This window comes from Brienomyrus brachyistius, chromosome 1 (genome assembly GCF_023856365.1).
Source record: "Brienomyrus brachyistius isolate T26 chromosome 1, BBRACH_0.4, whole genome shotgun sequence".
Classification (NCBI taxonomy): Eukaryota; Metazoa; Chordata; class Actinopteri; order Osteoglossiformes; family Mormyridae; genus Brienomyrus; species Brienomyrus brachyistius.
Genome location: NC_064533.1, coordinates 23,763,665 through 23,773,262, shown reverse-complemented (window position 1 = coordinate 23,773,262; position 9,598 = coordinate 23,763,665). Strand labels below are relative to the sequence as shown.

General features: G+C 44.9%; 20 non-coding genes across 20 annotated transcripts; all 20 read right to left on the bottom strand.

Annotated features, from left to right (window-relative positions):
• Positions 1-253: 253 nt before the first annotated feature.
• Positions 254-342, bottom strand: trnay-gua (transfer RNA tyrosine (anticodon GUA)). Its single transcript is given in 2 exon segments — positions 254-289; positions 306-342. It is a non-coding gene; the product is annotated as a tRNA-Tyr (tRNA).
• Positions 343-430: 88 nt separating this feature from the next.
• On the bottom strand, positions 431-519 carry trnay-gua (transfer RNA tyrosine (anticodon GUA)). Its single transcript is given in 2 exon segments — positions 431-466; positions 483-519. It is a non-coding gene; the product is annotated as a tRNA-Tyr (tRNA).
• A 266-nt stretch (positions 520-785) lies between these two features.
• On the bottom strand, positions 786-874 carry trnay-aua (transfer RNA tyrosine (anticodon AUA)). Its single transcript is given in 2 exon segments — positions 786-821; positions 838-874. It is a non-coding gene; the product is annotated as a tRNA-Tyr (tRNA).
• Positions 875-1,495: 621 nt separating this feature from the next.
• trnay-gua (transfer RNA tyrosine (anticodon GUA)) lies at positions 1,496-1,584 on the bottom strand. The gene is given in 2 exon segments: positions 1,496-1,531; positions 1,548-1,584. It is a non-coding gene; the product is annotated as a tRNA-Tyr (tRNA).
• An 89-nt stretch (positions 1,585-1,673) lies between these two features.
• trnay-gua (transfer RNA tyrosine (anticodon GUA)) lies at positions 1,674-1,762 on the bottom strand. Its single transcript is given in 2 exon segments — positions 1,674-1,709; positions 1,726-1,762. It is a non-coding gene; the product is annotated as a tRNA-Tyr (tRNA).
• A 266-nt stretch (positions 1,763-2,028) lies between these two features.
• On the bottom strand, positions 2,029-2,117 carry trnay-gua (transfer RNA tyrosine (anticodon GUA)). Its single transcript is given in 2 exon segments — positions 2,029-2,064; positions 2,081-2,117. It is a non-coding gene; the product is annotated as a tRNA-Tyr (tRNA).
• A 266-nt stretch (positions 2,118-2,383) lies between these two features.
• Positions 2,384-2,472, bottom strand: trnay-gua (transfer RNA tyrosine (anticodon GUA)). The gene is given in 2 exon segments: positions 2,384-2,419; positions 2,436-2,472. It is a non-coding gene; the product is annotated as a tRNA-Tyr (tRNA).
• A 622-nt stretch (positions 2,473-3,094) lies between these two features.
• trnay-gua (transfer RNA tyrosine (anticodon GUA)) lies at positions 3,095-3,183 on the bottom strand. The gene is given in 2 exon segments: positions 3,095-3,130; positions 3,147-3,183. It is a non-coding gene; the product is annotated as a tRNA-Tyr (tRNA).
• Positions 3,184-3,272: 89 nt separating this feature from the next.
• Positions 3,273-3,361, bottom strand: trnay-gua (transfer RNA tyrosine (anticodon GUA)). Its single transcript is given in 2 exon segments — positions 3,273-3,308; positions 3,325-3,361. It is a non-coding gene; the product is annotated as a tRNA-Tyr (tRNA).
• An 88-nt stretch (positions 3,362-3,449) lies between these two features.
• Positions 3,450-3,538, bottom strand: trnay-gua (transfer RNA tyrosine (anticodon GUA)). Its single transcript is given in 2 exon segments — positions 3,450-3,485; positions 3,502-3,538. It is a non-coding gene; the product is annotated as a tRNA-Tyr (tRNA).
• A 622-nt stretch (positions 3,539-4,160) lies between these two features.
• Positions 4,161-4,249, bottom strand: trnay-gua (transfer RNA tyrosine (anticodon GUA)). Its single transcript is given in 2 exon segments — positions 4,161-4,196; positions 4,213-4,249. It is a non-coding gene; the product is annotated as a tRNA-Tyr (tRNA).
• An 89-nt stretch (positions 4,250-4,338) lies between these two features.
• Positions 4,339-4,427, bottom strand: trnay-gua (transfer RNA tyrosine (anticodon GUA)). Its single transcript is given in 2 exon segments — positions 4,339-4,374; positions 4,391-4,427. It is a non-coding gene; the product is annotated as a tRNA-Tyr (tRNA).
• A 265-nt stretch (positions 4,428-4,692) lies between these two features.
• trnay-gua (transfer RNA tyrosine (anticodon GUA)) lies at positions 4,693-4,781 on the bottom strand. Its single transcript is given in 2 exon segments — positions 4,693-4,728; positions 4,745-4,781. It is a non-coding gene; the product is annotated as a tRNA-Tyr (tRNA).
• Positions 4,782-6,823: 2,042 nt separating this feature from the next.
• Positions 6,824-6,912, bottom strand: trnay-gua (transfer RNA tyrosine (anticodon GUA)). The gene is given in 2 exon segments: positions 6,824-6,859; positions 6,876-6,912. It is a non-coding gene; the product is annotated as a tRNA-Tyr (tRNA).
• Positions 6,913-7,001: 89 nt separating this feature from the next.
• trnay-gua (transfer RNA tyrosine (anticodon GUA)) lies at positions 7,002-7,090 on the bottom strand. The gene is given in 2 exon segments: positions 7,002-7,037; positions 7,054-7,090. It is a non-coding gene; the product is annotated as a tRNA-Tyr (tRNA).
• An 88-nt stretch (positions 7,091-7,178) lies between these two features.
• Positions 7,179-7,267, bottom strand: trnay-gua (transfer RNA tyrosine (anticodon GUA)). The gene is given in 2 exon segments: positions 7,179-7,214; positions 7,231-7,267. It is a non-coding gene; the product is annotated as a tRNA-Tyr (tRNA).
• Positions 7,268-7,356: 89 nt separating this feature from the next.
• trnay-gua (transfer RNA tyrosine (anticodon GUA)) lies at positions 7,357-7,445 on the bottom strand. The gene is given in 2 exon segments: positions 7,357-7,392; positions 7,409-7,445. It is a non-coding gene; the product is annotated as a tRNA-Tyr (tRNA).
• Positions 7,446-8,244: 799 nt separating this feature from the next.
• Positions 8,245-8,333, bottom strand: trnay-gua (transfer RNA tyrosine (anticodon GUA)). Its single transcript is given in 2 exon segments — positions 8,245-8,280; positions 8,297-8,333. It is a non-coding gene; the product is annotated as a tRNA-Tyr (tRNA).
• A 266-nt stretch (positions 8,334-8,599) lies between these two features.
• On the bottom strand, positions 8,600-8,688 carry trnay-gua (transfer RNA tyrosine (anticodon GUA)). The gene is given in 2 exon segments: positions 8,600-8,635; positions 8,652-8,688. It is a non-coding gene; the product is annotated as a tRNA-Tyr (tRNA).
• An 89-nt stretch (positions 8,689-8,777) lies between these two features.
• On the bottom strand, positions 8,778-8,866 carry trnay-gua (transfer RNA tyrosine (anticodon GUA)). The gene is given in 2 exon segments: positions 8,778-8,813; positions 8,830-8,866. It is a non-coding gene; the product is annotated as a tRNA-Tyr (tRNA).
• Between the last annotated feature and the right edge of the window lie 732 nt (positions 8,867-9,598).

The window sequence follows — 9,598 nt, the reverse complement described above, 5'->3', positions numbered from 1 at the left end:
TTCCTTTAGAATGTGGGATTAGTAAATGTAGTTTATTGCTTGTGCGGAAACTTGACATCGGAAAAAATCTGCAAGTCCTTCGAGCCGGAGTCGAACCAGCGACCTAAGGATCCCCATCAGACATCATTTACAGTCTTCCGCTCTGCCATTTGAGCTATCGAAGGATGAGCTACCCCTGTTCCTTTAGAATGTGGGATTAGTAAATGTAGTTTATTGCTTGTGCGGAAACTTGACATCGGAAAAAATCTACGAGTCCTTCGAGCCGGAGTTGAACCAGCGACCTAAGGATCCCCATCAGACTTCATCTACAGTCCTCCGCTCTGCCATCTGAGCTATCGAAGGATGAGCTACCTTTCTTTCTTTAGAATGTGGGATTACTAAATATAGTTTGTTGCTTCTGTTCAAACTTGACATCGAAAAAAGCTACTAGTCCTTCGAGCCGGAGTTGAACCAGCAACCTAAGGATCCCCATCATGCTTAATCTACAGTCCTCCGCTCTGCCATCTGAGCTATCGAAGGATGAGCTACCCATGTTCCTTTAGAATGTGGGATTAGTAAATGTAGTTTATTGCTTGTGCGGAAACTTGACATTGGAAAAAATCTACTAGTCCTTCGAACCGGAGTTGAACCAGCGACCTAAGGATCTCCATCAGACTTCATCTACAGTCCTCCGCACTGCCATCTGAGCTATCAAAGGATGAGCTAACGTTCGTCCCTTAGAATGTGGGATTAGTAAATATAGTTTGTTGCTTCTGTTCAAACTTGACATCGAAAAAACCTACTAGTCCTTCGAGCCGGAGTTGAACCAGCTACCTAAGGATCCTCATCAGGCTTAATCTATAGTCCTCCGCTCTGCCATCTGAGCTATCGAAGGATGAGCTACCCATGTTCCTTCATGAATGTGGGATTAGTAAATGTAGTTTATTGCTTATGCGGAAACTTGACATCGGAAAAAATCTACGAGTCCTTCGAGCCGGAGTTGAACCAGCGACCTAAGGATCCCCATCAGACTTCATCTACAGTCCTCCGCACTGCCATCTGAGCTATCGAAGGATGAGCTACCTTTGTTTCCTTAGAATGTGGGATTAGTAAATATAGTTTGTTGCTTCTGTTCAAACTTGACATCGAAAAAAGCTACTAGTCCTTCGAGCCGGAATTGAACCAGCGACCTAAGGATCCCCATCATGCTTTGTCTACAGTCGTCCGCTCTGCCAACTGAGCTATCGAAAGTCAAGCTTCACTTCTTCATTTAGAATGTGGGATTAGTAAATGTAGTTTATTGCTTGTGCGGAAACTTAACATCGAAAAAAGCTACTAGTCCTTCGAGCCGGAGTTGAACCAGCGACCTAAGGATCCCCATCATGCTTTATCTACAGTCCTCTGCTCTGCCATCTGAGCTATCAAAGGATGAGCTACCTGTGTTCTTTTAGAATGTGGGATTAGTAAATGTAGTTTGTTGCTTCTGTTCAAACTTGACATCGAAAAAAGCTACTAGTCCTTCGAGCCGGAGTCGAACCAGCGACCTAAGGATCCCCATCAGGCATCATCTACAGTCCTCCGCTCTGCCATCTGAGCTATCGAAGGATGAGCTACCCATGTTCCTTTAGAATGTGGGATTAGTAAATGTAGTTTATTGCTTGTGCGGAAACTTGACATCGGAAAAAATCTACGAGTCCTTCGAGCCGGAGTTGAACCAGCGACCTAAGGATCCCCATCAGACTTCATCTACAGTCCTCCGCTCTGCCATCTGAGCTATCGAAGGATGAGCTACCTTTCTTTCCTTAGAATGTGGAATTACTAAATGTAGTTTGTTGCTTCTGTTCAAACTTAACATCGAAAAAATCTACAAGTCCTTCGAGCCGGAGTTGAACCAGCGACCTAAGGATCCCCATCATGCTTTGTCTACAGTCGTCCGCTCTGCCAACTGAGCTATCGAAAGTCAAGCTTCACTTGTTCATTTAGAATGTGGGATTAGTAAATGTAGTTTATTGCTTGTGCGGAAACTTGACATCGGAAAAAATTTACAAGTCCTTCGAGCCGGAGTCGAACCAGCGACCTAAGGATCCCCATCAGACTTCATCTACAGTCCTCCACTCTGCCATCTGAGCTATCGAAGGATGAGCTATGTTTGTTCTCTTAGAATGTGGGATTAGTAAATATAGTTTGTTGCTTCTGTTCAAACTTGACATCGAAAAAATGTACTAGTCCTCCGAGCCGGAGTAGAACCAGCGACCTAAGGATCCCCATCATGCTTTATCTACAGTCGTCCGCTCTGCCAACTGAGCTATCGAAGGATGAGCTACCCATGTTCCTTTAGAATGTGGGATTAGTAAATGTAGTTTATTGCTTGTGCGGAAACTTGACATCGGAAAAAATCTACGAGTCCTTCGAGCCGGAGTTGAACCAGCGACCTAAGGATCCCCATCAGACTTCATCTACAGTCCTCCGCTCTGCCATCTGAGCTATCGAAGGATGAGCTACCCATGTTCCTTTAGAATGTGGGATTAGTAAATGTAGTTTATTGCTTGGGCGGAAACTTGACATCGGAAAAAATCTACAAGTCCTTCGAGCCGGAGTTGAACCAGCAACCTAAGGAAATCCATCAGACTTTATCTACAGTCCTCCGCTCTGCCATCTGAGCTATTGAAGGATGAGCTAGCTTTCTTCCCTTAGAATGTGGGATTAGTAAATATAGTTTGTTGCTTCTGTTCAAACTTGACATTGAACAAAGCTAATAGTCCTCCGAGCCGGAGTTGAACCAGCGACCTAAGGATCCCCATCATGCTTTATCTACAGTCATCCGCTCTGCCAACTGAGCTGTCGAAAGATGAGCTTCACTTGTTCACTTAGAATGTGGGCTTAGTAAATGTAGTTTATTGCTTGTGCGGAAACTTGACATCGGAAAAAATCTACAAGTCCTTTGAGCCGGACTTGATCCAGCGACCTAAGGATCCCCATCAGGCTTAATCTACAGTCCTCCGCTCAGCCATCTGAGCTATCGAAGGATGAGCTACCCATGTTTCTTTAGAATATGGGATTAGTAAATGTAGTTTATTGCTTGTGCGGAAACTTGACATCGGAAAAAATCTACAAGTCCTTCGAGCCGGAGTCGAACCAGCGACCTAAGGATCCCCATCAGACATCATCTACAGTCCTCCGCTCTGCCAACTGAGCTATCGAAGGATGAGCTACCCATGTTCCTTTAGAATGTGGGATTAGTAAATGTAGTTTATTGCTTGTGCGGAAACTTGACATCGGAAAAAATCTACGAGTCCTTCGAGCCGGAGTTGAACCAGCGACCTAAGGATCCCCATCAGACTTCATCTACAGTCCTCCGCTCTGCCATCTGAGCTATCGAAGGATGAGCTACCTTTCTTTCCTTAGAATGTGGAATTACTAAATGTAGTTTGTTGCTTCTGTTCAAACTTGACATCGAAAAAAGCTACTAGTCCTTCGAGCCGGAGTCGAACCAGCGACCTAAGGATCCCCATCAGGCAGCATCTACAGTCCTCCGCTCTGCCATCTGAGCTATCGAAGGATGAGCTACCCATGTTCCTTTAGAATGTGGGATTAGTAAATGTAGTTTATTGCTTGTGCGGAAACTTGACATCGGAAAAAATCTACGAGTCCTTCGAGCCGGAGTTGAAACAGCGACCTAAGGATCCCCATCAGACTTCATCTACAGTCCTCCGCTCTGCCATCTGAGCTATCGAAGGATGAGCTACCTTTCTTTCCTTAGAATGTGGGATTACTAAATATAGTTTGTTGCTTCTGTTCAAACTTGACATCGAAAAAAGCTACTAGTTCTTTGAGCCTGAGTTGAACCAGCGACCTAAGGATCCCCATCCTGCTTTATCTACAGTCGTCCGCTCTGCCAACTGAGCTATCGAAAGTCAAGCTTCACTTGTTCATTTAGAATGTGGGATTAGTAAATGTAGTTTATTGCTTGTGCGGAAACTTGACATCGGAAAAAATCTACAAGTCCTTTGAGCCGGAGTTGATCCAACGACCTAAGGATCCCCATCAGGCTTAATCTACAGTCCTCCGCTCAGCCATCTGAGCTATCGAAGGATGAGCTACCCATGTTTCTTTAGAATATGGGATTAGTAAATGTAGTTTATTGCTTGTGCGGAAACTTGACATCGGAAAAAATCTACAAGTCCTTCGAGCCGGAGTCGAACCAGCGACCTAAGGATCCCCATCAGACATCATCTACAGTCCTCCGCTCTGCCAACTGAGCTATCGAAGGATGAGCTACCCATGTTCCTTTAGAATGTGGGATTAGTAAATGTAGTTTATTGCTTGTGCGGAAACTTGACATCGGAAAAAATCTACGAGTCCTTCGAGCCGGAGTTGAACCAGCGACCTAAGGATCCCCATCAGACTTCATCTACAGTCCTCCGCTCTGCCATCTGAGCTATCGAAGGATGAGCTACCTTTCTTTCCTTAGAATGTGGAATTACTAAATGTAGTTTGTTGCTTCTGTTCAAACTTAACATCGAAAAAAGCTACTAGTCCTTCCAGCCGGAGTTGAACCAGCGACCTAAGGATCCCCATCATGCTTTATCTACAGTGCTCCGCTCTGCCATATGAGCTATCAAAGGATGAGCTACCTGTGTTCCTTTAGAATGTGGGATTAGTAAATGTAGTTTGTTGCTTCTGTTCAAACTTGACATCGAAAAAAGCTACTAGTCCTTCGAGCCGGAGTCGAACCAGCGACCTAAGGATCCCCATCAGGCAGCATCTACAGTCCTCCGCTCTGCCATCTGAGCTATCGAAGGATGAGCTACCCATGTTCCTTTAGAATGTGGGATTAGTAAATGTAGTTTATTGCTTGTGCGGAAACTTGACATCGGAAAAAATCTACGAGTCCTTCGAGCCGGAGTTGAAACAGCGACCTAAGGATCCCCATCAGACTTCATCTACAGTCCTCCGCTCTGCCATCTGAGCTATCGAAGGATGAGCTACCTTTCTTTCCTTAGAATGTGGGATTACTAAATATAGTTTGTTGCTTCTGTTCAAACTTGACATCGAAAAAAGCTACTAGTTCTTTGAGCCTGAGTTGAACCAGCGACCTAAGGATCCCCATCCTGCTTTATCTACAGTCGTCCGCTCTGCCAACTGAGCTATCGAAAGTCAAGCTTCACTTGTTCATTTAGAATGTGGGATTAGTAAATGTAGTTTATTGCTTGTGCGGAAACTTGACATCGGAAAAAATCTACAAGTCCTTCAAGCCGGAGTTGAACCAGCGACCTAAGGATCCCCATCATGCTTTATCTACAGTCATCCGCTCTGCCAACTGAGCTATCGAAAGATGAGCTTCACTTGTTCATTTAGAATGTGGGATTAGTAAATGTAGTTTATTGCTTGTGCGGAAACTTGACATCGGAAAAAATCTACAAGTCCTTCGAGCCGGAGTTGAACCAGCGACCTAAGGATCTCCATCAGACTTTATCTACAGTCCTCCTCTCTGCCACCTGAGCTATCGAAGGATGACCTAACTTTCTTCCCTTAGAATGTGGGATTAGTAAATATAGTTTGTTGCTTCTGTTCAAACTTGACATCGAAAAAAGCTACTAGTCCTTTGAGCCGGAGTTGAACCAGCGAGCTAAGGATCCCCATCAGGCTTAACCTACAGTCCTCCGCTCTGCCATCTGAGCTATCGAAGGATGAGCTACCCATGTTCCTTTAGAATGTGGGATTAGTAAATGTAGTTTATTGCTTGGGCGGAAACTTGACATCGGAAAAAATCTACAAGTCCTTCGTGCCGGAGTTGAACCAGCAACCTAAGGATCTCCATCAGACTTTATCTACAGTCCTCCGCTCTGCCATCTGAGCTATTGAAGGATGAGCTAGCTTTCTCCCCTTAGAATGTGGGATTAGAAAATATAGTTTGTTGCTTCTGTTCAAACTTGACATTGAAAAAAGCGAATAGTCCTCCGAGCCGGAGTTGAACCAGCGACCTAAGGATCCCCATCATGCTTTATCTACAGTCATCCGCTCTGCCAACTGAGCTATCGAAAGATGAGCTTCACTTGTTCACTTAGAATGTGGGCTTAGTAAATGTAGTTTATTGCTTGTGCGGAAACTTGACATCGGAAAAAATCTACAAGTCCTTCGAGCCGGAGTTGAACCAGCGACCTAAGGATCCCCATTAGACTTCATCTACAGTCCTCCGCTCTGCCATCTGAGCTATCGAACGATGAGCTACCTTTGTTCCCTTAGAATGTGGGATTAGTAAATATAGTTTGTTGCTTCTGTTCAAACTTGACATCGAAAAAAGCTACTAGTCCTTCGAGCCGGAGTTGAACCAGCGACCAAAGGATCCCCATCAGGCTTAATCTACAGTACTCCGCTCTGCCATCTGAGCTATCTAAGGATGAGCTACCTTTCTTCCCTTAGAATGTGGGATTTGTAAATATAGTTTGTTGCTTCTGTTCAAACTTGACATCGAAAAAAGCTACTAGTCCTTTGAGCCGGAGTTGAACCAGCGACCTAAGGATCCCCACCAGCCTTAATCTACAGTCCTCCGCTCTGCCATCTGAGCTATCGAAGGATGAGCTACCCATGTCCCTTTAGAATGTGGGATTAGTAAATGTAGTTTATTGCTTGTGCGGAAACTTGACATCGGAAAAAATCTACTAGTCCTTCGAGCCGGAGTTGAACCAGCGACCTAAGGATCCCCATCAGGCTTAATCTACAGTCCTCCGCTCAGCCATCTGAGCTATCGAAGGATGAGCTACCCATGTTCCTTTAGAATGTGGGATTAGTAAATGTAGTTTATTGCTTGTGCGGAAACTTGACATCGGAAAATATCTACAAGTCCTTCGAGCCGGAGTCGAACCAGCGACCTAAGGATCCCCATCAGGCATCATCTACAGTCCTCCGCTCTGCCATCTGAGCTATCGAAGGATGAGCTACCCATGTTCCTTTAGAATGTGGGATTAGTAAATGTAGTTTATTGCTTGTGCGGAAACTTGACATCGGAAAAAATCTACGAGTCCTTCGAGCCGGAGTTGAACCAGCGACCTAAGGATCCCCCTCAGACTTCATCTACAGTCCTCCGCTCTGCCATCTGAGCTATCGAAGGATGAGCTACCTTTCTTTCCTTAGAATGTGGGATTAGTAAATATAGTTTGTTGCTTCTGTTCAAACTTGACATCGAAAAAAGCTACTAGTCCTTCGAGCCGGAGTTGAACCAGCGACCTAAGGATCCCCATCAGGCTTAATCTACAGTCCTCCGCTCTGCCATCTGAGCTATCGAAGGATGAGCTACCCATGTTCAATCAGAATGTGGGATTAGTAAATGTAGTTTATTGCTTGTGCGGAAACTTGACATCGGAAAAAATCTACTAGTCCTTCGAGCCGGAGTCGAACCAGCGACCTAAGGATCCCCATCAGACTTCATTTACAGTCCTCCGCTCTGCCATCTGAGCTATCGAAGGATGAGCTACCTTTGTTCCCTTAGAATGTGGGATTAGTAAATATAGTTTGTTGCTTGTGCGGAAACTTGACATCGGAAAAAATCTACAAGTCCTTCGAGCCGGAGTCAAACCAGCGACCTAAGGATCCCCATCCTGCTTTATCTACAGTCGTCCGCTCTGCCAACTGAGCTATCGAAAGTCAAGCTTCAGTTGTTCATTTAGAATGTGCGATTAGTAAATGTAGTTTATTGCTTGTGCGGAAACTTGACATCGGAAAAAATCTACTAGTCCTTCGAGCCGGAGTCAAACCAGCAACCTAAGGATCCCCATCAGACTTCATCTACAGTCCTCCGCTCTGCCATCTGAGCTATCGAAGGATGAGCTACCTTTGTTCCCTTAGAATGTGGGATTAGTAAATATAGTTTGTTGCTTCTGTTCAAACTTGACATCGAAAAAAGCTACTAGTCCTTCGAGCCGGCGTTGAACCAGCGACCTAAGGATCCTCATCAGGCTTAATCTACTGATCTCCGCTCTGCCATCTGAGCTATCAAAGGATGAGCTACCCGTGTTCCTTTAGAATGTGGGATTAGTAAATGTAGTTTATTGCTTGTGCGGAAATTTGACATCGGAAAAAATCTACAAGTCCTTAGAGCCGGAGTCGAACCAGCGACCTAAGGACCCCCATCAGACTTCATCTACAGTTCTCCGCTCTGCCATCTGAGCTATCGAAGGATGAGCTACCTTTGTTCACTTAGAATGTGGGATTAGTAAATATAGTTTGTTGCTTCTGTTCAAACTTGACATCGAAAAAAGCTACTACTCCTTCGAGCCGGAGTTGAACCAGCGACCTAAGGATCCCCATCAGGCTTAATCTACAGTCCTCCGCTCTGCCATCTGAGCTATCGAAGGATGAGCTACCCATGTTCCTTTAGAATGTGGGATTAGTAAATGTAGTTTATTGCTTGTGCGGAAACTTGACATCGGAAAAAATCTACAAGTCCTTCGAGCCGGAGTTGAACCAGCGACCTAAGGATCCCCATCAGACTTAATCTACAGTTCTCCGCTCTGCCATCTGAGCTATCGAAGGATGAGCTACCTTTGTTCACTTAGAATGTGGGATTAGTAAATATAGTTTGTTGCTTCTGTTCAAACTTGACATCGAAAAAAGCTACTACTCCTTCGAGCCGGAGTTGAACCAGCGACCTAAGGATCCCCATCAGGCTTAATCTACAGTCCTCCGCTCTGCCATCTGAGCTATCGAAGGATGAGCTACCCATGTTCCTTTAGAATGTGGGATTACTAAATGTAGTTTATTGCTTGTGCGGAAACTTGACATCGGAAAAAATCTACTAGTCCTTCGAGCCGGAGTCGAACCAGCGACCTAAGGATCCCCATCAGACTTCATCTACAGTCCTCCGCTCTGCCATCTGAGCTATCGAAGGATGAGCTACCTTTGTTCCCTTAGAATGTGGGATTAGTAAATATAGTTTATTGCTTCTGTTCAAACTTGACATCGAAAAAAGCTGCTAGTCCTTCGAGCCGGAGTTGAACCAGCGACCTAAGGTTCCTCATCCGCCTTAATCTACAGTCCTCCACTCTGCCATCTGAGCTATCGAAGGATGAGCTACCCATGTTCCTTTAGAATGTGGGATTAGTAAATGTAGTTTATTGCTTGTGCGGAAACTTGACATCGGAAAAAATCTACAAGTCCTTCGAGCCGGAGTCGAACCAGCGACCTAAGGATCCCCATCAGACTTCATCTACAGTCCACCACTCTGCCATCTGAGCTATCGAAGGATGAGCTACCTTTCTTCCCTTAGAATGTGGCATTAGTAAATATAGTTTGTTGCTTCTGTTCAAACTTGACATCGAAAAAAGCTACTAGTCCTTCGAGCCGGAGTTGAACCAGCGACCTAAGGATCCTCATCAGGCTTAATCTACTGTTCTCCGCTCTGCCATCTGAGCTATCAAAGGATGAGCTACCCGTGTTCCTTTAGAATGTGGGATTAGTAAATGTAGTTTATTGCTTGTGCGGAAATTTGACATCGGAAAAAATCTACAAGTCCTTAGAGCCGGAGTCGAACCAGCGACCGAAGGATCCCCATCAGACTTCATCTACAGTTCTCCGCTCTGCCATCTGAGCTATCGAAGGATGAGCTACCTTTGTTCACTTA